The following is a 25,106-nucleotide window of genomic DNA, read 5'->3' as shown; positions in this document are numbered from 1 at the left end:
CAGCTTTTTTAGTTTTTACTTACAGTCTTCCTCCAACCCACGCTTCACCAGTCTCAGCCAGGGCCTGGATCAAAACCTGAGTGACAGGTTCAATGCAAACCTTGCATTATCCCTCCTTTCCCACAACCAGCTTTGAGTCAGGCTCGGGGGGCTCTCTATCCTTCATGTGAACACATTTTTGTTGACCCACCCCATTAATTTGTTACACACCTCCTGATATGTATCAGTCCCAATCTAAGTTAGGATAGAACCTGGCATACAGTAGGGTCTCACTAAAAGTTAGTTCCTTTCTCCCTTAATCCAGCACCATGATTTTATTTATACTTCTGACTTGGGATGTTCCTTCTCACATCCTCAGTCACATTTGGGATTGACACAGGTGCACTGTATGTGGTAAGCTGCTATATGTTTAGTAATCAGATCTCTGGGGGAAAAAAGCATGATTTTGTAGTGTTTGCCAGTTTCCATGGTGTAAACACTCCCACCATAGCCAATTTCAGTCTACTAACATGACATCAACCACCTTGCAGAATTCCTGAAAATCAGTTCTCCCAAGCTGGTATGAGTTATCTCAAGCACGCCACTTGATAGGTTATTTGGAAGTCTTGGCTAGCAGCATACTGAATCAGCTCTGAAGTTTATGTCCATTTAATTAAGTTTCATGCGTGCCCAGTTACTGCTCTGTAAAGACCACATCCACCCCAGCTGCATTGCAATTCATGGGGATATACTGCAAAGGCATCAAGTCTCATTTAGAGATCTTCACTATTTTCATGTGGTTTGGGAAAGGATTGTACTTAAATGGCATTTTGGCATTTTGAGGGAAACAGACACACCCTGACGGGTGAAATCTCAGGGATGATCAGTGAACAAAAACACTGTCACCAAGTAAGTAAACAGTGACAAGTTTATAAGATGCTGTTGGCAGTAGCTGGATTTCTCAGTGCTGAACACTTGAGTTGGGCATGGTGGGAGCGGCTGGTTAGCCATTTGTCAGGCAAAGTCAAAACAGCCCTCCAGCTACAGCACAGACGGCAGACTGCAGCTCGTCAGCATTTTATTTATGACTCCTAATTAGCAAGCAAAAAAGGAGGGAAGAAGTTCCCAGCTTGGGATATACATACTTATACACATATATTTTGCTCAGAAATTATCTTTGTCAAAATAATTTAAATCCCCACAACCCTGAGAGGGAAATATTGTAATTTACATTTTATAGACAAGCAACTCCATCCTAAAAGGTAAGTGTAATTATCCTAATTTTACCAGTGAAGATTCAGAGAAGTCAAGTGATTTTTCCATGGTAACACAGCTAGAATGTGGTAGAGCTGGCACTAACTATCTTCAGACACTAATGCCAAGGCTCTTTCAACACATCATGGTTGGTTCTTATCTGGCATATTAGTAATAGTCCTCTGACTTGGGTTAAAAGAGAGCTGACTACCAAACTCATTACATATGTAAGTAAACTTCTTGTTCTTATAGTTAGAATTAATTCTTGGGAGGGAGGGGAGTTATTGAATGAGTAAGGAACATAGGATGATTAAGTGAGTGAGGTCAACTCCCTGCCTGCTTTTGAGGAACCTGGGGTCTTGCTTCCTGACTGACAGAATCTAATCAGGCATAGGGCAGAGAAAGAAGAGCAGATGCCCATAGCCCATGAGTCTGAAGTGACTCTGCTTTGTGGAGAAGGAGTCCTTGAGTGTTTGTGAGGTAAAGGAAGCAACGGAAGCATGAACAGGCCTGGTGACCATAAACAAAGCAGATTGCTTTCATCAACCATCTATTTACAGACAGCATTAGAAAGGGTTGCAACCTATTACTTCTGAGCACTGATCTGACAAAAACAAAAAAACGAACAACCCCCCCCATTGATATTTACATAATATAGGAGGAAAAGTTTTTATTGACTTAAGTCATCTTTATTACAGGTTTATTTTGTTTTTAATTCCTGTGAAACCCAAATGATAAAATGTGTCTATTTATTCTCAAGGGGTCCATGCCTCACTAAAGAATGAACTGGAAGACAGAGACTTCCAAGCTCTCTGAGGAGGTGTGGTCAGCATTATGGAGGTCACCGGTGTTTCTGGTTCTCCATCCTTTCCAGGACATGGAAGGACGGCATTTCTCCATTCCCTTAAGGTTAAGCATAGCCATGTCACTTACTTTGGCCAATGAATATGATCAGATGTAACGTGTGTCACTTCTGAGTGGAGGAGTCGGTGCACAATTATCCATGCTCACTTCCTCTGCTGCCACTATTGTGGCCTCACACACTGTGACGACAGGCCGCCTGCCAACTGGGTCTCAGAGTTACTCCTGTCAGGCAGAATCTCCACTGAGTTTTGGAACCTGTTGTTACCCCAGCATAACTTTACCTATCCTAATAGGAGAGAAGAATAGCTTGGTGGATGAGAAGGTTAACTAGGAGAAAAAGTGAAAAGAAGCCAAAACTAAAGAGTCCTGGACATATTGAATTCCACTGGAAACCTGGGACTCTGAGTGCTGGAAAACTCAGTGTCTAGGCCGCCATTCTTCCTGAAGTGGGCAAAAGAAGGTAGAAGTTGAAAAGTTGAATGGATCTGTACCCTCAGGTTTCTAAACGGATGACTGGAAAGTATCTAGACTCCTAAGGACCTAATAAGAAATCTCCTGAGCTGAACATGGAATTGAGATTGAGTCAAATCAACTTAACAAGTATCTATTGAAGGCCTACTCCTTGTAAACACTGTGTTCAACACTGCGGGAGATGCTCAAGAGTACAGAAGCCCCTTCTTTCTTTCAGGGAACTTATATCTAATTAGTGAGCTCAAACTTAACACCAGTTAACATCAAGTAATGAAAGTTTTAAATAAAAGCTTCAAAGGATAAATGTGTTCCCACAAAGTAGTGAAATTAGTGACCAAATTCACCATATATAGAAATCCCTACTGATGACCTAAAGGGATTCAATCACCATTGAAAACTTTACCATAGTTTGTATACTGCTTCATCCTCACACGCACAGTTAATATATTCCTTTCAGTGCCTTGTGGTTGAGACTGGCCACAAGTAGAAGAGATGAAGAGGATGTTCAGTCTCTCAAAGCAAATAGCGGAAGAAGAAAGAGTTCCTCAAGTTCTTGGTGGCTCAACTAGAAATATTCAAAAGCAAAAAAAGCTGCCTTGCAGGGCCTGCCTTGTTTTGCTGCATGCCCTCAGTGTAACAGTGAAAGGACTAGAGGAAGGCCAAAGCCAAGAAATGCAGCAGCTATCTGGTTATCATATTCATGTGCCCCACACGGCCACCAGCCCTGCTCCAGATGGCTTGTCTATAACAAGCAGGAATGCTGCCAACTCACTGGGCAACAGGTAAGGAGCTCACTGCTGCATATGTCATGGCACCTAGAGGCAGCACTTGAGAATCTGTCTTTGAATTAAAATATAAGTTTGAGATCTTATTAAGGAAAACTTGATACCAAGGAGACTAATCCTGGCCCCAACAAACCTGTGCTGTACGAATTACATGACATCATGGTTCAGATGAAGGTCTGTTCCTCTTTCTCCAAGTCTCTGGAGTCATTGAAGGTTGAGTGTAAATTACCGCCCCTAAGTGAGTTCTTTAAGCTGTATGACTGAACTCCTGCAAAGAAGTAAGGGGTGAAGAGTTCATTTCTTACTAGAGTTTGAGCAACCCACCAGGTAGCAGCCTCCCGACACCAGAACATCCAGCATCATTAAGTCTGAGAGAACACTGTTGCTTCTTCCTTTGCAATAAAGAAAGGGACAAAATGGCAAAGTCAGTGCCATCCACATCCACAGACCTTCTGAAGGGAATCGCTATGCCCACTGTCCAGGCTGGGGAGCATCCTGGGCAGGTCTTTAATAAAGGCAACTCAAGAACTGCCGATCATAAACTGGGGGAGGTGGTCTGGCCTCCAAAGCTCTGTCTAGAAAGAGACTATGTAATTATGTGATTAACTGAGCCAATGTGTCTCTCCCGCACTCTCTTCTCTTTCTGGAAATTGAATGGGTAATATAGGGAAGATAGCCATTGAGTTGTTAGTGGGAACAGAAGCTGAAAAGATGTATACAGAGAGCATGTGCCATGTTGGAAAGCTATGGGACAGAGGGTATAAGAGTGCCAAAGTCAAGACTAAGCTGAAGAAATGAGCTAAAGAAAAGGTACACAGAGCTGAAAGCTAGGCCAAATTGGTGGCAACAGTTGTGGTGGACACAGAGGCCAAGTCAACTGTGATGGATAGGGAGGAGGCAGGAACTCCCAAGGCTGAGCTGTGCTGGACCTCCCAGTTCCAGCTTCCTCATGGCCTCCTGAAGACTAGTTTCCCATGAGACTCCTGTCTCCTGTACCCTGCCAATAAACCCCATCAGCAAAGTTGGCTTAGTGTGTCCCAGCTCTTGTCGTCAAACTGCCTAAAACACACACAGAGGGCCAGGTTCCTCAGACATCTAGACACCGGCCAGTCTAGACCAGCCCTGATGCTCCTTCACCCATGTCACCAGATGTTTTTCATCCTAGGCATTTGATGCATAGCGTGTCAGGTTATATTGTTACTTATTTGTATAGGTTTTGATGCTGTCTCAACAGCTATTTGTGCTGTGGAATATTTTTAGCATGAGATGAGGGAGGTGCTAGAAGAGCAGTTGGTGAAGAGGACTGTCCTAGGTCAGGATGGTGTTACATTCTCCATGCTGTGTTAAGTGCTTTGCACACATACATGCTCAAAAAAAAAAAAAAAAAAAGGTTGATGATGCCATGTCAATCCCACCTCCCTGTGTTTATAAAGGCCAAGTATAGGCAATTGAAAATGAGGACTCAGGGGATCTCTGGCAATTGAAACTCTTCCTCCCTCAGGCAGTAAACCAGAGAACACATAAGGGTATGCCTGTGGTCCCCTTAGAAAGATATCACATAGGGCAGAAGATTTCAGGAAAAGAAAGAAAGAAAGAAAAAGAGAGAGAGAAAGAAGAAAGAAAAGAAAGAAAGAAAGAAAGAAAGAAAGAAAGAAAGAAAGAAAGAAAGAAAGAAAGAAAGAAAGAAAGAAAGAAAGAAAGAAGAAAGAAAGAAAGAAGAAAGAAAGAAAGAAGGAAGGAAGGAAGGAAGGAAGGAAGGAAGGAAGGAAGGAAGGAAGGAAGGAAAGAAAGGAAGAAAGAAAGGCCTTTTCAAATCCATTTAAAACAATCCATGCAGCTGTTTCCTGAATTCTCCGGAAGAACTGAGATGCAAAATGCCATATCTCCTCTTCATCCCCCCTCCCTTGCAAACTGGCTTTCAGGTGACGCAATGATGAGACCTCTGCGGTGAGCTGTCTGGAGGGATGTTGCCAGCCAACAGAGCATGGGGTGCTGCCACCTCTTGGATATTTGTAGCCAAAGCAAGTCTCTGTCCCAGAAAGGATGTATTTCGGTGATATTATGAAATGTTAACGGGCAATCTGTTCTGAAATAATTGCTCAGTGTGTTGGCCTCCTTTTCCATTTTAGAATTTCAAAGGCATTGCAGGCAGAAAACAGTGCCAGCCTGTTAGTGGTACCTACACTGATTAAATCTAGCCCATCACAACCACAGCTACACAAAAGCTCTTTTTCTCAATTAATAAAATGCAATTAATGGCATCATTGAAAAACTCCTGACACTTCACTTTAGAGCTATTTAGAGCTTCAATTTAGAACTATGTGCAAATTTTAGGATATGCATTTTTTAGCTGACATGATAAACAGCACCTAATTTCTGGGATACTCCCAAGTTTCTGCAGGGAAAAAAGAATGTTTACCAGAAACATACACCATAATGACAACTTCTTTCCCTTTCTTCCACACACACACACACACACACACACACACACACGTGCACCCCAGTTCAATTCCAGTGATGCAGTGGCCACATCTCCCTCGCCTGTGGGAAACCTAATATGTCCACATTGGAAATATCTAGGGTACTCTGAAGTAGGATACAAATGCTAAGGCCTTTATTGTATGATGGTCCTTTTGAAATATTTATATTGATCAGCCCAGTTCCTGAGAGGAAATAGATTGTTTCTCTTATTCTCCCAGGTATAGGTCACTTGAGCAGTTGGGTTGTCATTTTTTTAATCTCCCCATTTCCCTAAGGATAGTGAGAGGATGATTTAAACCGCAACATTAGCTGCTTTAGGGTAGATTTTCAAAGCTAGACCAGGGGAGTTAAAAGCGCAAATCCTGTTATTGTTACAGGATTAATGCACAGAAGTCCCAGAATACCACTTTGGAAATGTAGCCAAGGAATATTATTTTAATGTACTGTATGTTATTTTTAGACTCAGCTATAGCCCAATTATCAGCTGGCGTATCAAAAAGGAGACAAGACAGATAGCTGTCTTTAATCCAAAATTCTAATGAGGTTTTTGATGTTTGTGTTTTCTCACCACTTAGAAGTCTGGATATTTGGAGGAAAAAAAGCAAAAGAAACTACAGCAGATACCTTTTACCTACTTTGTTGCTATAGAGGCTGCTACTTAGAGTACTGATTCTATAGAATATTTTAGTATTGTGTTCCCCCCTCCCCGCCCCAGGAGAGGTAGGTGGTAGGAAAAGGAGGTATTGAATCATGGGGACCTCTTGACCACACTATAAAAAGCTGCAAATCAACCACAGCATACTAATGATTTCAAAGCAGCAAGTCAGTGCTCCTGCCATCAGTCATTTCTATTTCTGTTTTTACACATCTTAGACTGTTGTTCAAAAATAACTATCTGCAAAAGGTCTTCCAGTTGGAGTAACTTTGCTTCCAAGTTGCCCTGTGGGCATCAACCAACATTTATTGATTCTCTGGATGCCGGCTGCTGGGTTTTATTAAACTGAGCTTGTCTTTTCTTTTGGCCTCTGAGTAATTGCATAGATCAGAGATGACTACATCACTGTCTCTAGGCTACATCTAGTCTGTTAGATGATGGCTCCCGCAAGAACTCCTGCCTTTCTGATAGTCAAGAAATACTCTAACTTTCAAATCCCAGAGTATCTTCCATTATCTCAAACGGTGTTGTATCTTCCTAAAAAGTTCAAACATGCTTGCACAGATCTGTTTCTATGTGGGGCAAGGTGATGGGGCGTATCCCCACTTCAATAAACTCTGGGACCTCACTACGTCAGTAAGGGAAGTTTCACTTGGAACGCTCCCTGTCTTTGGCTGCCAAGGACTTGCAGACCCCAGACCCACCTCAGCAAAGAAAACAGGACCGCTTTTGCATCATCGGTGACCACCAGCACTGACCTTGTTTTTTGGAGCAGCTGTCAGGAGGATTAAATGAGGAACATTCTAAGAAGCACTTAGCAAAGTGCTTGGCATGTTGTAGACGCCCCTGAGTTGAGGAAGCAGCAGCACCAACAATTTTATTTTAAGGATTTTATTTATTTATTTGACAGAGAGAGATACAGCGGGAGATGGGACACAAGCAGGGGGAGTGGGAGAGGGAGAAGCAGGCTCCCCGCGGAGCAGGGAGCCCGATGTGGGGCTCGATCCCAGGACCCTGGGACCATGACCTGAGCTGAAGGCAGATGCTTAACGACTGAGCCGCCCAGGCACCCCCAACACCAACAATTTTTAAAATTTACCTTTTATACTTAAGAGCATTTTTCAATTTATAAAATTATTTTTGTATACTATCTCACTAGCAATACACTTACAAATCTCTTTAATGCCTGTGGTGGGTACGCATGTGTTTAATGTAGAGCTAACTCAAGTTACATGTAAGCTTTCCCCATGTAGTTTGTACACAGAAGTCGAGCTATAAATAGGATTAGAATGAAATTTTCCATTTCAGTTTCTGGGGCATTGTTCACATCATAACCACCATTCATCTGTGTTTCTTAATCTCTGAAATGGAACCACTTAAAAACCAGAAGAGTGCTCCCAGTTATAAATTTGAAAATTTTAAAAATAGATAATAATTCTTATGAATATCCACTATTGGTATAACACAACAAATTAGACACTATGATATATATACTTAATGAATAGTTCCTCCTCTCAAAGAACATTAATTTAAGAACTACTAGGATACTTGTATACACCTATATATTTTGTTCACCAAGAACAAAAATTCACCAGCACCTAGCATAGAAGCACACCTAATATCTTTTAATTCTACATACTCAAGGAATAAATACATAAATGAATAAACATTATGAATCACTAAAGATGAATTTCTTTTTTTTTAAGCTTTTATTTATTTATTTGACAGAGAGAGATACAGCAAGAGAGGGAACACAAGCAGGGGGAGTGGGAGAGGGAGAAGCAGGCTTCCCGCGGAGCAGGGAGCCTGTTGTGGGGCTTGATCCCAGGACCCTGGGATCATGACCTGAGCTGAAGGCAGACGCTTAATGACTGAGCCACCCAGGCGCCCCTAAAGATGAATTTCAACATCAGTTGGTGCAAGTAGAAAACTCCAAGAACTTGTCCCATCAGCAAAATGGGAGGACTAGCACTGCATTGGGAAATTTTAAAAGGATAAAGTGAAACAATGTATGTGGAGAACTGTGGTAGGCAGCCTTCTAAATGGCTCCCAATGATCCTCACTCCTGGTTTTCATGCCCTATATAATTCCCTGCCTTTAAGTGTGAACTGGTGATATGCTTCTAACTAATAGAATAGGGCAAAGGTGATGGGATGTCACTTCTGTGATGAGGTTACAAAAGACTGTGGCTTGCATCTTGCTAGTCCTCTCTCTTGCTGGCACTCTCCCTTGCCCTCTCGCCTATGAGAGGCTCACATGGCAAGGGACTGAGGTAGACCTCTGACCAACAGCTTGTGAGGAACTAGGGCTTTAGTCCAACAGCCCACAGGAAAGAACTTCTGCCAATAACCCAAGTGAAAGCAATTTCTCCCTTAGTCAATGCCTGGGGTGACCACAGCCTTGGGTAACATCCTGACAGGAGCCTTGTGAGAGACCCTGAAGCTGAGGACCCAGTCAGGCCCACACCAGGACTCCTGACCCACAGAAACTAGTAGATAATAATGTTTTAAGGCATGCCATTTTGGGTAATTTGTTATGCTGCAGCTACAGGTAACTAATACAAGGACCTATTGCACCATGGCCACATTAAAGTATACAAATATATAGTATATAAAGTACGCAATATGTAGAAGCCATTTTATTTTAGAGGGTGATTGTAAATAATAGTGGGCTTATGTACAAGACTAGTTTTTAAAGCTAGCAAAGAGAATCATAAATTTGACCTTACTAAGGAGAAGAGCTAACTAGTTAGTCAATGGAAGGGAATGACAGGGATCCATTCTGCTGACAACCTCAGCAAATACCAGGAGATATCCTGTATGGCAACCAACACCAAACAGCAGTGATGAAGAAATGTCTTCAATTATACAACTGGTAGGCAAAGATGCAGTTAAATTCATCACTGCTGAGCAGGGGTTAAAATGGCAGTGGCCTCCTGGAACCACTTCTGTAAAACATTGGGAAACTTGGTTGCTTAGCATGAACTCTGGCCTTGCAGAAATTAAGTGATTCCTTCAGCAGTCCTATTTTGAACTGTTCTCATTGCCTGCTGTAGACAGTTGGCTCTCAATCCATTTTATAGAAGCACTTTCTGTTCCTTGGATAAAAGGAAGTACATAAATTTCAAGTGCCATATTACCATACATGCATGGTTCTGTTTGGGCACAAGCATGTTGTTCTTGTCATAAATTCTGACTCAGAATGGGAGCTCGGGATTTACCATCTCACTCTTTATAGTTACAAGATCGACTAAACTGATTACAAGAAGAAATATGTAAGCTTTGAAACTGTTCACACCAGTGATGTGGTTCAGTAGCTTGTAAAAGTGGCAAATAACAGCAAGCCAAAAGAAGGGAATTTCAGGAAAGACAAGGCTCTTAAAAACATAGGGTTGGTCATATTCAGAATCCAGGAGCAGCTGGTTCTCTTTGGAGCCTGGGATACTCTCTCCACTGCCTGTTATTGGACTGTGGTCCTTGGAAACATGTGTTTACTGCCCTATAGTCCTCTCTCTGTTGTACCAGAGTTTCTAGAACCCCTCTCTGAGGGATGGCACTCCCAGTAAGTGAGAGACAGTCATTCTGGGGAGTGGAATTTTCTCAAATTCTCTAAATCTTCAGCTATTATGTGTGTGTGTGTGAATATGTTGGTTTGGTTTGGTTGTTTTAGCCAGTCAAGAGCAATCTTGAGCCCCATTACAGTCCTCTTTTTGCCCTTCTCCAGGACTTCAGGCAGGTAACACAGTCACGAAAATGGAAAGCTGTGTAGGTAGACCACAAGAGTATGAACTCTAGCTATACTGTTTACTAGCTGTGAGGTCTTGAACAAATTCTCTAAATCCCCTAAGCTTCACTTTCCTCATATGAAAAATAGTATGATATTACCTCCCTCATAACATTGAAGTGAAGATTAAATGTGACTTAGCACTGTGCCTGACCATAGTAAATACAATGTAAATGTTAATGTTTATAGTATTACTGTTTTTTAATTTTGTTAACCCTCTTTTCATGTGTCAAACTGTTCTCTCTTTGAGGACAAAAAATGTTGGGATTTAGACATGGATTTTTACATAGTTGGATATTTTTGAGTAATTTTTCAGTAAGTGTACCTAGGCTAAAAAATCCCTGCCAAGCAGTCCTGAGAATGTCCTCTTTTCTATTCAATCTACATTCCCTCCCTTGGTGATCTCATCCCCTTGTGACTTTAAATACCATCTGCTTGCTGACAACTTCTAAATTTACATCTCTAGCCTAGATCTCTTCTTGAACTCCAGATTCTGGTATCTAACTGCCTACTTGACATCTTCATTAGGATGTCTAGTGAGTATCCCAAACTCCACACAGAGTTCCAAAGTAGAATTCTCGATCTTCAAAAAAAAAAAAAAAAAAGCCCTGCCCACCCACAGACTGTATGTCAGTTGGTGATAATCCCATTAATTCAGGTGCTCAAGCCAAAAACCTTAGAGTCATTCTGTTTTTCTTTCATAACCTATGTCCAATTCATCAGAAAGTCCCATTGGTTCTACCTTCAAAATATATCTAGAATCTGGCCATTTCCCACCAATGCCATTGTCAGCTCCCTGGTCTAAATCATCATCTCTCACCTCCAAAAGGCTTCTTTTAGATATAAAACTATTTTAGGGGCACCTGGGTAACTCAGTTGGTTATGCATTGGCTTCTTGATTACGGCTCAGGTCATGATCTCAGGGTTGTGAGATCGAGCCCCATGATTGGTGCAGAGCCTGCTCTTAAGATTCTCTCTCCCTCTCCCTTTGCTGCTCGCACTCACTCGCACATGTGCTCTACAAAGACGAAGAAGAGGAAGAAGAAAAGTAAGAAAGAAAACTATTTTGAAATTATTTTTAGGGGCGCCTGGGTGGCTTAACAGGTTGGTTTTGGTTCAGGTCATGATCTCGTAAGTAGTGAGATCAAGCCCCATGTTGGGCTCTGCACTCAGCAGGGAGTCTGCTTCAAGATTCTACCCCTCTGCTCCTCTCCCCACTCACATTCTCTCTCTCTCTGTAAAATAAATAAATAAATCTTTTAAAAAAAAGAAAAGTTGTAAACTATATATTCTGAATTCCTTTTTTTTTTTTTTAATTTTATTTATTTAGAGAGAGAGAGGGAGTGAGAGCAGAAGGAGGGGCAGAAGGAGAGGGAGAGAGAGAACCCCAAGCAGACACCACACTGAGTGGGGAGCCCGGTGCAGGGCTCAATCCCATGACCCTGAGATCATGACCTGAACCGAAATCAAGAGTCAGATGCTTAACCACCCAGGCGCCCCGATATTCTGGACTTTCTGAGAGTAAGTTCTATCACCCCAAGAATTCTCTAATGTGTATTTTCCAAAAACAAATACAGTCTTCTATGTAATGAGCCTATAACTCTTTGAATTAGGAAATAACAATACAACACTACCATCCAATCTCATTCAAATTTTGCTCATTATCTCAAGAATGCTCTTTTTCCTCTGTGGGCCAGGATCCTCTCAAGAACGTGCGTTGCATTTAGCAATTATGATTCTTTAGAGTCATTTGCCTTGGAACAATTCCTCAGTGTTTCCCCATTCTTCATGTACTAGACACTCTGTAGGATGTATTACATTCTGTAGGATGACTTCTGCCTTAGTCCATTCAGGCTGCCCTAACAAAAGACCACAGACAGGGTAGCTTAAAAACAACAAACAAACATTCATTCCTCACAGTTCTTGGGAAGTCCAGGATCAAGGTGCCAGCATGGTCATATTTTGGTGAGGCCCTCTTCCTGGTTCACAGTAGGCACCTTCTCACTGTGTCCTCATATGGTGGAAGGGATCTAGGGAATCTCTCCAGAGCCCCTTTTATAAGGCACTGACCCTATCCATGAAGGTTCTACTCTCATGATTTAAGCACCTCCCAAAGGCCCCACCTTCTGACATCATGTTGGCTTTAGGATTTCAGTATGTAAATTTTGGAGGGACACAAACATTCAGATGATAGCAACCTCCAACATGGAACATTTGATGTTTCCTCATGATCAGACTCAGACAATTTACTCTTGGTAAGAATTCCAACAAACAATGCCATGCATTTCTCAGTGCATTACATCAAAAAGCACACAACATCAATCCATACCATAATGGTGATGCTAACCTTGGTCATTCGTCATGTTGATGTCTGCCAGGTTTCTCCACTTAAATTCACCATTTTTTTCTTTTTGTAATTAATATTTTATGGGGAGATATTCCTAGATTATGTCAAAGTGCCCTGTTCCTCATGAAATCTTCACAAAATCAACCACATCTGTGAAGGCTGCCAAATGGTGATTCTCTATTTACATGATTCCTTCTACACTTATTAGTTGGCATTCTACAGTAAGGACAAGCTTTCCCTTTTCATTTATTTATTTATCTATATGGACTCATGAATTCCTACTTTATTCAGTGGGTTGTAATCCATTATTATCATATTTTTAAAGCTAAGTTTTCCCTGATTTGGCCAGTGGGAACCCCAATATCCTTTTGAAATGTCCACATATTCATTTAGCATTTCCTTATTTTCCAGTATAAGAAGATGTTCCAGGCCCATCTTACACTTTCAATGTCCCCCACTCTGGAACCAGCCATTGGCCATTTCTCCAAGGACCCTGGCTTCTTTTAGTACAGGATGGGTATTTAGAAACCAATATCTGGGTGCTTGTTGTACTATTGTTCCTAGGGTTCCATTGCCTCTGTATGGCTCCCCAAAGCCCCTCACATCCCCACATTTTCAGCTGCCATGCTATTTCTACCATGTGGCAAGGAACAGGAAGGAGATGGAATTGCAATAAAACCCTTCACGCCCAGAGTTTGTCCTCACTCAAGAGCCAGCATAACTCTGATAAAATATAAATCTAATCACATTCTTCCTCTGTGAAAAACCCTCCATGACTCTCCATTTCACTCAGAGTAAAACCAAAGCTCTGACAATGGCCTAGAAGGTCCAACATGATCTGAGATTTGTTACCTATCATTTTCCTTCTCACTCACTCTGCTTCAACCACAGTGTGCTTACTGTTCCTCAAACATGCCTAACTTGTTCCCGCTTTTAGGGTCTTTGTACTTGCTCTCCTCTTTACCTAGAATACTTCTCCCCATATAGCTACATAGTTAACTGCCTTACCTCCTTCAAATCTTTGCTCAAATGCTACCTCAAGGAGGCCTACCCTAACTATCCTTTAAAAAAGCCAACCTGGGGCACCTGGGTGGCTCAGTAGTTAAGTGTCTGCCTTCTGCTCAGGTCATGATCCCAGGGTCCTGGGATCGAGCCCCACATAGGGCTCCCTGTTCAGCGGGAAGCCTGCTTCTACCCTCTCCCACTCCCCCTGCTTGTGTTCCTGCTCTCACGATCTCTCTTTGTCAAATAAATAAATAAAATCTTAAAAAAAAAAAAAAGCCAAGCCTTTCTAGTGAAAGCTAATAAATAAGCAATCGTGAATTGTCTATTACATTAGCATTCTTTAGATTGGCAAACTTATTGATACATTTTATAATTTCTAGAAACATGCTTCTTTACAGTACATTCTTTCAATAAAAAACAAAATGTGAGGGTGCCTGGGTGGCTCAGTCAGTTAAGCATCTGCCTTCAGCTCAGGTCATGATCCCAAGACGCTGGGATTAAGCCTTGCATGGGGTTCTCTGCTCAGCAGGGAGCCTGCTTCTCTCTCTCCCTCTGCCTGTTGCTCTGCCTGTTTGTGCTCTCTTTTTCTCTCTCAAATAAATAAATAAAATCTTAAAAAAAAAAAAGAACCACATAGTTTTGGTCCCTTTCTGGGTTTTCTATTCTATTCCATTGATATATGTACATGTCTAATTTTGTGCCAGTACCAAACTGTTTTGATTACTACTACTTTGTAATATAACTTGAAGTCCAGAATTGTGATACCTCAAGCTTTGCTTTAAGAAAAACTTAATTTTGTCACAAGTTAAGGAGCAGAATCAGAAAGAGGTTCTTGAGAAATAGGCAAAAATCTCAGAGTCATTGAGATTCTCAAGATAATTTATCCTATACTTCCTAATTCTATTTCTTTTATTGGGTCAGGCCAGAATGCCTGTTAATGAAGCACTTCCCTAAGGCTAAATGATTTTACATCTCCCCCCATAAAGAAAAAAACCCAGAATAAATTGGTTTTATATAAAAAAATGTTCATCATGGCACTATTTATTATAGTAAAATAGTAAAAGCAACCAAATGTCTACCATCCCGAAATGGTTAAGTAAATTGTGGTATATGCTTTTGTTGATAATTGGATTTGTACTTGTGGTCCTCCAACCAAAATCTATGTCAGACACATCCAGATTAAACTATAATGACAGATAACATTTTTTGAGTACTTATTATGTGTCAAGCAATGTTTAAATAATTTATATGTATTATCTCTTTTAACCAACACAAGAACCCCATGAGACAGATACTATTTTTTATTTAGATTCAATTAGCCAACATATAGTACATCATTAGTTTCAGATGTAGTGTTCAATAATTCATCAGTTGTGTATAACACCCAGTGCTCATCACATCATGTGCCCTTCTTAATGCCCATCACCCAATTACCCCATTCCCCACCCACCCCTCTCCAGCAACCCTCAGTTTGTCTCCTATAGTTAAGAGTCTCTCATGGTTTTTCAAGACAGATACCATTTTTAACACTATTTTACAAATGAGGAATTTGAGGCTCAGGAAGGCTAAGAGTCAGGGAGTAGACTAATGAGGGAAATGGCTTTTCCATCATACTAGAAAGGTAGAGACAGAAATACCTGACCTCTCACTCTGATCGCTCCCCTTTATCAGCCTGAGTCCAATCAGGAGAAAAACACAGTACAGTGATTTGAACAGGAATGTTTAATATAAATAGTTATTAACTATATTCAGAGATTGGAGTAAAAGGCAATTGGCTACTAAGAAGTAAAAAGAATTCTAAAGAATATAGGAGTAAGGAGCATTCCCTACCCCTCAGGGCTGAGATACAGTGCCCAAGGAAGGACACAAATCTTCACCAACCAGGGTTGAAATTCAGACCTCAGTGGAGAGGGCACAGTCAAGGCTCCATGAATAGCAGAGAAATTGCCATGGTGCCATGTTAACCAAACTTACTGGAAATCTACTCTCTGGAACTTGCTGGAAATACATTCTCTAAGGTGTTGGGAGGCTGTTCACACTGTCTCACTGAAGGCATTCCACTATAAAACCACCAAGATGAGGTAAAAGGGTAAGTGCCTGGCCACTGGTTGCTGCTAGCTACCATGCATGGCAGGATCCAGGTGCTTGAGAAGCTACAGGCACTGCAAGAGCCTGTTTAGGGAACAGGCCAGAGTAGGAAGCAATTTTTTTTTCTCTTGCAATGTCTCTCAAGCACTTCCTACTGACAAAGCTTAACATGGTACCATCTGGTAAAGAAAAATTATTTAAAGGGACTTTATCCATTTTCTCAGAATAGTCAACAAAGAGTGAATTTGTAAATTGCAAGGCAATAAATTGATAACTGACATAGCCTCCAAGACAAGAACACCACTTATTCTTATTGAGTGTGGTTCCAGGAAAGTTCAGTGTTGTAATAAGTATCTTCAACAAAAGTGCATGGTTTGTTGGTATAAATTCTTCCAAGGACACAAAAGGGTGGTGAAAGGATTGTGAAACCTTCCGGATCCAGAGACCTACTATGGAGAGTGTTGGCTGATACTATGTGCCACATTTGGATCAGTATAGAGCAAGAGAAGCTATGCTGAGATATACTACATCCACTCCCATCTTCTGAAGACATCCTGCTATGCCTAAGATTTTATATTCCTGCTTTACTAATTTGGGAACATAAGCAAAGCTGACTCTATGTGTATGCTGTAGTATCTTCCACCAAGCTGTGTCTTACCTGAAATGTTACAGCACTCCATGGAATGTTATGCAACCATTAAACATGTTATTAAAAAGAGTTTGTGGTAAAATGGAAAAATGCTGATGTTATAATTGAAGTGAAAAAGTAGGGTGCAATACAGTAATATATGAAGTAAGCAAAAATGCATAAGAAATAGGAAGGAAGAGAAAAAAATACCACCAAAATCAGTCATTGTCTCTACGCAGAATCAGAGTAATTTTTTCCTTTTCCTAGTATTTTTCTGTATTTTACAAATGTTGCTATAGGGAGCATGTACTAGTTGTAACTTTGGGGCAAAACAACTTCTCTAACTAAAACTACAACAAATATATATGTGTGTGTGTCTGAAGTCTTAAACTGAGCCAAGGTTTGGGATCCAGAATTTGACAAATAGAGTATCTGAACCAGTTCTCTATAGTTTACCCCAGGCAAATAACTGGGACCCTTATCAGTTTGGCTACCAGGTTATATAGATTGTCTACCCTGAGTGAGCTAGAAAAGGACAATATATTTACAAAACAAAATGAATTCCATTTCCTGAACCATAAGAGTTACTGAGACCTATACATATATCTGAGTAGGATATGAGAAAAAAGCAAATATAAATAATTAACCAGCCAAAGATTGAAATTCAGCCATGTCTAAGAGAAACCAGCAGAATTTGAAATGTCAGCAACTTTCTTATTTAAGAACTAGACAGGCTGATAAGAGCAGGGGAGGAAGGATCCTGAGCTTACCTCCTCCCACAGACACATCAAGACAACAACTACATATAACGCAACTCTCTCTGAAAATTACCTGAAGACTTGGCATAACAAATCTTCCATAGCTAGACATAAAGAAGAAGCCACACTGAGACCATAGGAGGGGCAGAGGCATGGTAGGGAACTAAATATCTGGTGTCGCAGCACACAAGAGGGAGTGATACCACAGGCATGGAGGTCCTCCCTGAGAAGCAAGGGAATTAAGCCCTCTGTTGGCCTCCCCAGCCTTGGGAACCTGCACTGGGAAGATGAGCCCCTCAAAACGTTTGGCTTTGAAAATCAGCAGGGCTTAATTACAGCAGGGCTTATTTAGAGCCAGAGGGCTATAGGAAACCAAAACTCCACTCTTAAAGGGTCAGCACCCTGTATCATTCAGTCGAACACCCAACAGAAGAGCAGCAGTTTGAAGTGTTTGAGTTATATCTGAAAGAAATTTACTGACTAATTTTAGGGTATGTGCCAGAGGGGCAGGGATCTGTAGGAGCTTTTTCTAGGAACAGAAGTGTTGGGTGCCTTTTTTCTTACCTTCCTTCAGCCTAGCTGGCCAGACTTTGTGGGAGGCAGTTCTGACACACTCTGTCTACCTTGCTAGCATAGCTTACCCCACTCTAGCATTTCCTGTGGATCTGCCCCAGCAGACACCCCTCCAAAGCTGCTCCCAATCTACCACACCTGGCGGGCAGACTCAGTTGGCACCAGCATTCCCCCAAAGTGATTACTGCTCTGCCACACCCAGTGGGCAGGTCAGCCAGCAACAACCCCTCTCCAAAGCAATTTCTGTCCCATGGTGGGGGGGGGGGGGCAACACTGCCCACCAGCACAACAGCAACAGTTACACTGGGCCTCTTGGCCAGTGGCACCAGGGGCTGACCCCACTCACCAACACACCTACAGTGGCTACAGCTGGGCCTCTCAGCCAGCCACACCAAAGGCCAGCCCTGTCCACCAGTGTCCTGCAGTGGCTACAGCTGAACCTCTCAGCCAGCCACATCAGGGCCTAGCCCTGCCCACCAGTGCACCTGTAATAGTCACAGTCTGTCATTGCAGACAGCTTCACTAAGGGCCAGTACTGCCCACCACTGTACCCACAGCAGTTACAGCCAAGTCACAACAGGAGGACACACAGCCCAAACAGGGGATACCACTACAGCACTTGGTTCTGGGGACCGGGAGGGACTGTACTACTGGGCCCCACAGGACACCTTTTAAATAAGACTACAATTTTCTTCTGCCTTTGGCTCAAGTCATAATCCCAGGGTCCTGGAATTGAGTCCCACATCAGGCTCCCTGCTCATCAAGGAGTCTGCTTCTCCCTCTGCCTCTCCTTCCCCCCACCCCCATGCCTGCACTCTCCCCCCACCCCGCCAACCCCGCCTCTCTCTCAAAAAAATAAATAAAATCTTTAAAAAAAAAAAAAAGACTACAACATTCAAGTCCAGGAGACATAGCTGACCTACCTAACACATAGAAACAAACACAGAGAGTCAGACAAAATGAGACAGAGGAATGCCCTCCAAATGAAAGAAAAGACAAAACCCTGGAAAAATAACTAAATGAAACAGAAATAAACAGTCTTCCTGATAAACAGTTCAAACAAATGGTCATAAAGATGCTCATTGGATTTGAAAGAAGAGTAGATATACTTAATAAGAACTCCACCAAAGAGATAGAAAAAAAGAACCAATCAAAGTTGAAGAATACATGGGGGAGGAACAAGATGGCAGAGGAGTAGGAGACCTAAATTTTGTCTGGTTTCAGTAATTCAGCTAGTTATCAAACTATTCAGAACACCTACAAACTCAACAGGAGATCAAAGAAAAGAATAGCAGCAACTCTCTGAACAGAAAAGCAACCACTTTCTGGAAGGTAGGATGTGCAGAGAAGTGAATCTGAGGCAATATATGGGAAGACAGACCACAGGGGGAGGGAGCCTCCCTCAGCCAGCTACTGGCAAGTGATAGAACAGCAGAGCACAAAATCGGAACTTTTAGAAGTCTGCTCCACTGAGGGACATCGCTCCAGTGGCTAAGTGAGGGATGGAACCCTTGCTGGGACAGTGTGGTCTCAGGACCCTCGGGGTCACAGAAAAACCAGGGGTGCCTGAGTATGGCAGAGCTCTCAGGTATTGGAGCAGGGAAGCCGGCTGCAAAGACAGAGCCAAAGAGTGGGCTCTCAGCTCAGGGTTGCCATAAACTGTGATCTGTGGCACAGTCGGGCCACTACTCTTCCAGCAGGGACCCAACAAGTGGAAGATCCATGGAGATTCCCATTCCTCCACCCCAGGAGGAGTGGCGCAGGAGCCCGCTGCAGGAATCTGCTGGGTTTGGAGACTCTAAATGGGGTCGTGTGCCAGAGATAGAAACGCTCGGTCACAGGCAGGGTGAGCACGGAGTGCGGCCAGATACCAGGGAGACAGGAGTGATTGACTGCTTTTCTCTGAGGGCTCACTGAGGAGTGGGGACCCTGAGTTCTCGGCTCCTCCAGGACCAGAGATTGAGAGCCCGCATTTTCATTCTCATCCTCCAAAGCTGTACGGAAAGCTTGCAGGGAACAAAAGCTCCCGAGAGCAAACCCGAGATTACTTAGCCTGGCCCCTGGCAAGAGTGGTGCAATTCCGCCTCAGGCAAAGACATTTGAGAATCATTGCAGCAGGCCCAAACCCCAGAAGATCAGCAAGAACATCCAGCCAAGACCAAGTTTACCGATCAATGAGAACAGCAAAACCCCAGAGCTAGGGGAATACAGCACATAGAATTCATGGCTTTTTCCCCATAATTCTTTAACCTTTCAAAGGTATTTTTTTTTAAATTTTCTTTATTTTTTTTCTTTTTCCATTTTTTTAGTTGAATTTTTCTTCTTCCCTTTTTCAACCAACATCTTACCAATTCCTTTTTAAAAATCTTTTTAAATTTTCATTTTTACAGACATATTTTATCCCTTCATTGTATTTAACCTTATTTTTTATATATATACATAAGTTTTTCTTTCTTTAAAATTTTGGGACATGGGGCACCTGGGTGGTTCAGTCATTAAGTGTCTGCCTTCGGCTCAGGTCATGATCCAGGGTCCTGGGATCAAGCCCCGCATTGGGCTCCCTGCTCAGCGGGAAGCCTGCTTCTCCCCCTCCCACTCCCCCTGTTTGTGTTCCCTCTCTTGCTGTGTCTCTGTGAAATAAATAAATAAAATCTTTAAAAAAATAAAATAAAATTTTGGGACACACTATCTTCGAACAGACCAAAATACACCCCAAATCTAGTGTATGATGTTGTCCTAGTCTACCACCTGATCACATTCTCTCCCTTTTTTAAAAATTTTTTTTCTTTCTTTTTTCAACCAACTTCTTATCAATTCCTTTTTTAAAATCTTTAAAATTTTCATCATTACAATCATATTCCATCCTTCATTGTATTTACCCTTATTTGTGTGTGTGTATGTGTGTGTATAAGTTTTTCATTCTTTAAAATTTGGGGAGGCAATTTCTTCTATCAGACCAAAATTCGCCCAAAATCTAGTGTGTGGCTCTGTTCTATTCGCCATCTTGATCATATTCTTTGTTTTTTTATTTCCTCTTCTTTTCCCCCTGGTTTCAGGTCTCTTCTGATTTGGGTCGTTGTTACTCTGTTAGGATTTTATTCTCTCATTCATTTATTCTCCTCTGGAAAAAATGACAAGATGGAAAAATTTACCTCAAAAAAAGAACAAGAGGCAGTACCAACTGCCAGGGACCTAATCAATACAGACATTAGTATGATGTTGGAACTAGATTTCAGAATGACGATTTTAAAGATACTAGCTGGGCTTGAAAAAAGCATAGACAATACTAGAGAATCCCTTTCTGGAGAAATAAAAGAACTAAAATCTAACCAAGTCGAAATCAAAAAGGCTATTAATAAGGTACAATAAAAAATGGAGGCTCTAACTGCTAGGATAAATGAGGCAGAAGAGAGAATTAGTGATATAAAAGACCAAATGATGGAGAATAAAGAAGCTGAGAAAAAGAGAGATAAACAACTACTGGGTCACGAGGGCAGAATTCAAGAGATAAGCGATACCATAAGATGAAACAACATTAGAATAATTGGGATCCCAGAAGAAGAAAGAGAGAGAGGGGCAAAAGGTATATTGGAGCAAATTATAGCAGAGAACGTCCCTAATTTGGGGAAGGAAACAGGCATCAAAATCCAGGAGGCACAGAGAACACCCCTCAAAATCAATAAAAATAGGTCAACACCCTGACATCTAATACTAAAACACACAAGTCTCAGAGACAAAGAGAAAATCCTGAAAGTAGCTCGGGACAAGAGATCTGTAACCTACAACAGTAGAAACATTAGATGGGCACAGACCTATCCACAGAGACCTGGCAGGCCAGAAAGGACAGGCATGATATATTCAGAGCACTAAATGAGAAAAATATGCAGCCAAGTATATTATATCCAGCTAGGCTGTCATTGAAAATAGAAGGAGAGATAAAAGCTTCCAGGACAAACAAAAACTAAAGGAATTTGCAAACATGAAACCAGCCCTACAGGAAATATTGAAAGGGGTCCTCTAAGCAAAGAAAGACCCTAAAAGCAACAGACCAGAAAGGAACACAGACAATATACAGTAACAGGCACCTTATAGGCAATACAATGGCACTAAATTCATATCTTTCAATAGTTACCCTGAATGTAAATGGGCTAAATGCCCCAATCAAAAGACACAGGGTATCAGATTGGATAAAAATACAAGACCCATCAATATGCCGTCTGCAAGAGACTCATTTTAGACCAAAGACACCTCCAGATTGAAAGTGAGGGGTGGAAAACCATTTACCATGCTAATGGACATCAAAAGAAAACTGGGGTGGCAATCCTTATATCAGACAAATTAGATTTTAAACCTAAGACTATAATAAGAGATGAGGAAGGACACTACATCATACTTAAAGGGTCTATCCAACAAGAAGATCTAACATCTGTAAATATTTATGCCCCTAACATGGGAGCAGCCAATTATATATGCCAATTAATAACAAAATCAAAGAAACACATTGACAATAATACAACAATAGTAGGGGAATTTAACACGCCCCTCACTGAAATGGACAGATCATCTAAGCAAAAGATCAACAAGGAAATAAAGGCTTTAAATGACACACTGGACCAGATGGACTTCACAGATATATTTAGAACATTCCATCCCAAAGCAACAGAGTACACATTCTTCTCTAGTGCCCATGGAACATTCTCCAGAATAGATCACATCCTGGGTCACAAATCAGGTCTCAACTAGTACCAAAAGACTGGGATCATTCCCTGCATATTTTTGGACCACAGTGCTTTGAAACTAGAACTCAATCACAAGAGGAAAGTTGGAAAGAACTTAAATACATGGAGGCTAAAGAGCATTCTACTAAAGAATGAATGGGTCAGCCAGGAAACTAAAGAAGAATTAAAAAAATAATCAGTAAGGAAATTGAAGTGGTCATCAAAAATCTCCCAACAAACAAGAGCCCAGGGCCAGATGGCTTCCCAGGGGAATTCTACCAAACATTTAAAGAAGAATTAATACCTATTCTTCTGAAAATGTTCCAAAAAATAGAAATGGAAGGAAAACTTCCAAACTCATTTTATGAGGCCAGCATTACCTTGATCCCAAAACCAGACAAAGACTCCATCAAAAAGGAGAACTACAGACCAATATCCCTGATGAACATGGATGCAAAAATTCTCACCAAAATACTAGCCAATAGGATCCAACGGTACATTAAAAGGATTATTCACCACAACCAAGTGGGATTTATCCCTGGGCTGCAAATTGGTTCAATTTCTGCAAATCAATCAATGTGATACAATACTTTAATAAAAGAAAGAACAAGTACCATATGATCCTCTCAATAGATGCAGAAAAAGCATTTACAAAGTACAGCATCCTTTCTTGATTAAAACTCTTCACAGTGTAGGGATAGAGGGTACATACCTCAATATCATAAAATCCATCTATGAAAAACCCACAGTGAATATCATTCTCAATGGGGAAAAACTGAGAGCTTTTCCCCTAAGGTCAGGAACACAGCAGAGATGTCCACTATCACCACTGCTATTCAACATAGTACTAGAAGTCCTAGCCTCAGCAATCAGAAAACAAAAAGAAATCAAAGGCATCCAAATTGGCAAAGAAGAAGTCAAACTCTCACTCTTTGCAGATGATATGATACTTTATGTGGAAAACCCAAAAGACTCCACCCCAAAACTGCTAGAACTCATACAGGAATTCAGTAAAGTGGCAGGATATAAAATCAATACACAGAAATCAGTGGCATTCCTATACACCAACAACAAGACAGAAGAAAGAGAAATTAAGGAGTCTATTCCATTTACAATTGCACCCAAAACCATAAGATACCTAGGAATAAATCTAACCAAAGAGGCAAAGAATCTGTATTCAGAAAACTATAGAATACTCATGAAAGAAATTGAGGAAGACACAAAGAAATGGAAAGACGTTCCATGCTCATGGATTGGAAGAACAAATATTGTGAAAATATCTATGCTACCTAGAGTAACCTACACATTTAATGCAATCCCTATCAAAATACCATCTACTTTTTTCAAAGAAATAAAACAAATAATCCTAAAATTTATATAGAACCAGAAAAGACCCCAAATAGCCAGGGGAATGTTGAAAAAGCAAAGCAAAGCTGGTGGCATCACAATTCCAAACTTCAAGCTCTGTTACAAAGCTGTCATTATCAAGACAGTGTGGTACTGGCACAAAAACAGACACATAGATCAATGGAACAGGATAGAGAGCCCAGAAATGGACCCTCAACTCTATGGTTAACTAATCTTCGACAGAGCAGGAAAGAATGTCCAATGGAACAAAGACAGTCTCTTCAACAAATGGTGTTGGGAAAATTGGACAGCCACATGCAGAAGATGAAACTGGACCATTTCCTTACACCACACACAAAAATAGACTCAAAATGGATGAAAGACCTAAATGTGGAGACAGGGGTCCATCAAAATCCTTGAGGACAACACAGCCATCAACCTCTTCGACCTCGGCCAAGCAACTTCTTCCTAGAAACATTGCCAAAGGCAAGGGAAGCAAGGGCAAAAATGAATTATTGGGACTTCATCAAGATAAAAAGCTTTTGCACAGCAAAGGAAACAGTCAACAAAACCAAAAGACAACCGACAGAATGGGAGAAGATATTTGCAAGTGACATATCAGATAAAGGGCTAGTATCCAAAATCTATAAAGAACTTATCAAACTCAACACCCAAAGAACAAATAATCCAGTCAAGAAATGGGCAGAAGATATGAACAGACATTTCTGCAAAGAAGACATCCAAATGGCCAACAGATATATGAAAAAGTGCTCAACATCACTCGGCATCAGGGAAATCCAAATCAAAACGTCAATGAGATACCACCTCACACCAGTCAGAATGGCTAAAATTAACAAGTCAGGAAACCACAGATGTTGGCAACGATGCAGAGAAAGGGGAACCCTTCTACACTGTTGGTGGGAATGCAAGCTGGTGCAGCCACTCCGGAAAACAGTATGGAGTTTCCTCAAAAAGTTGAAAATAGGGTTACCCTATGACCCAGCAATTGCACTACTAGGTATTTACCCCAAAGATACAAATGTAGTGATCTGAAGGGGTATGTGCACCCCAGTGTTTATAGCAGCAATGTCCACAATAGCCAAACTATGGAAAGAGCCTAGATGTCCATCGACAGATGAATGGATAAAGAAGATGTGGTATATATATATACAGTGGAATATTATGCAGCCATCAAAAAATGAAATCTTGCCATTTGCAACGATGTGGATGGAACTAAAGGTACTTTGCTAAGCAAAATACGTCAATCAGAGAAAGATAAGTATCAGATGATCTCACTGATATGAGGATTTTGAGAAACAAGACAGATGATCATAGGGGAAAGGAGGGAAAAATGAAACAAGATGAAACCA

The 25,106-nt window shown here is 41.3% G+C and overlaps 1 long non-coding RNA gene across 1 annotated transcript in view; it reads right to left on the bottom strand.

The window, feature by feature from the left end:
• The window catches only part of LOC129045977 (uncharacterized), a 227,201-nt gene that overhangs the window by 61,041 nt on the left and 141,054 nt on the right, over positions 1 to 25,106 (bottom strand). The gene's annotated exons all lie outside the window — the stretch shown is intronic.

This window comes from Mirounga angustirostris, unplaced genomic scaffold (genome assembly GCF_029215605.1).
Source record: "Mirounga angustirostris isolate CCGP_5_RB_7025 unplaced genomic scaffold, mMirAng1.0.hap1 SCAF_2, whole genome shotgun sequence".
In the NCBI taxonomy this organism is placed as follows: domain Eukaryota; kingdom Metazoa; phylum Chordata; class Mammalia; order Carnivora; family Phocidae; genus Mirounga; species Mirounga angustirostris.
This window is presented reverse-complemented; position numbering and strand designations above follow the sequence as displayed.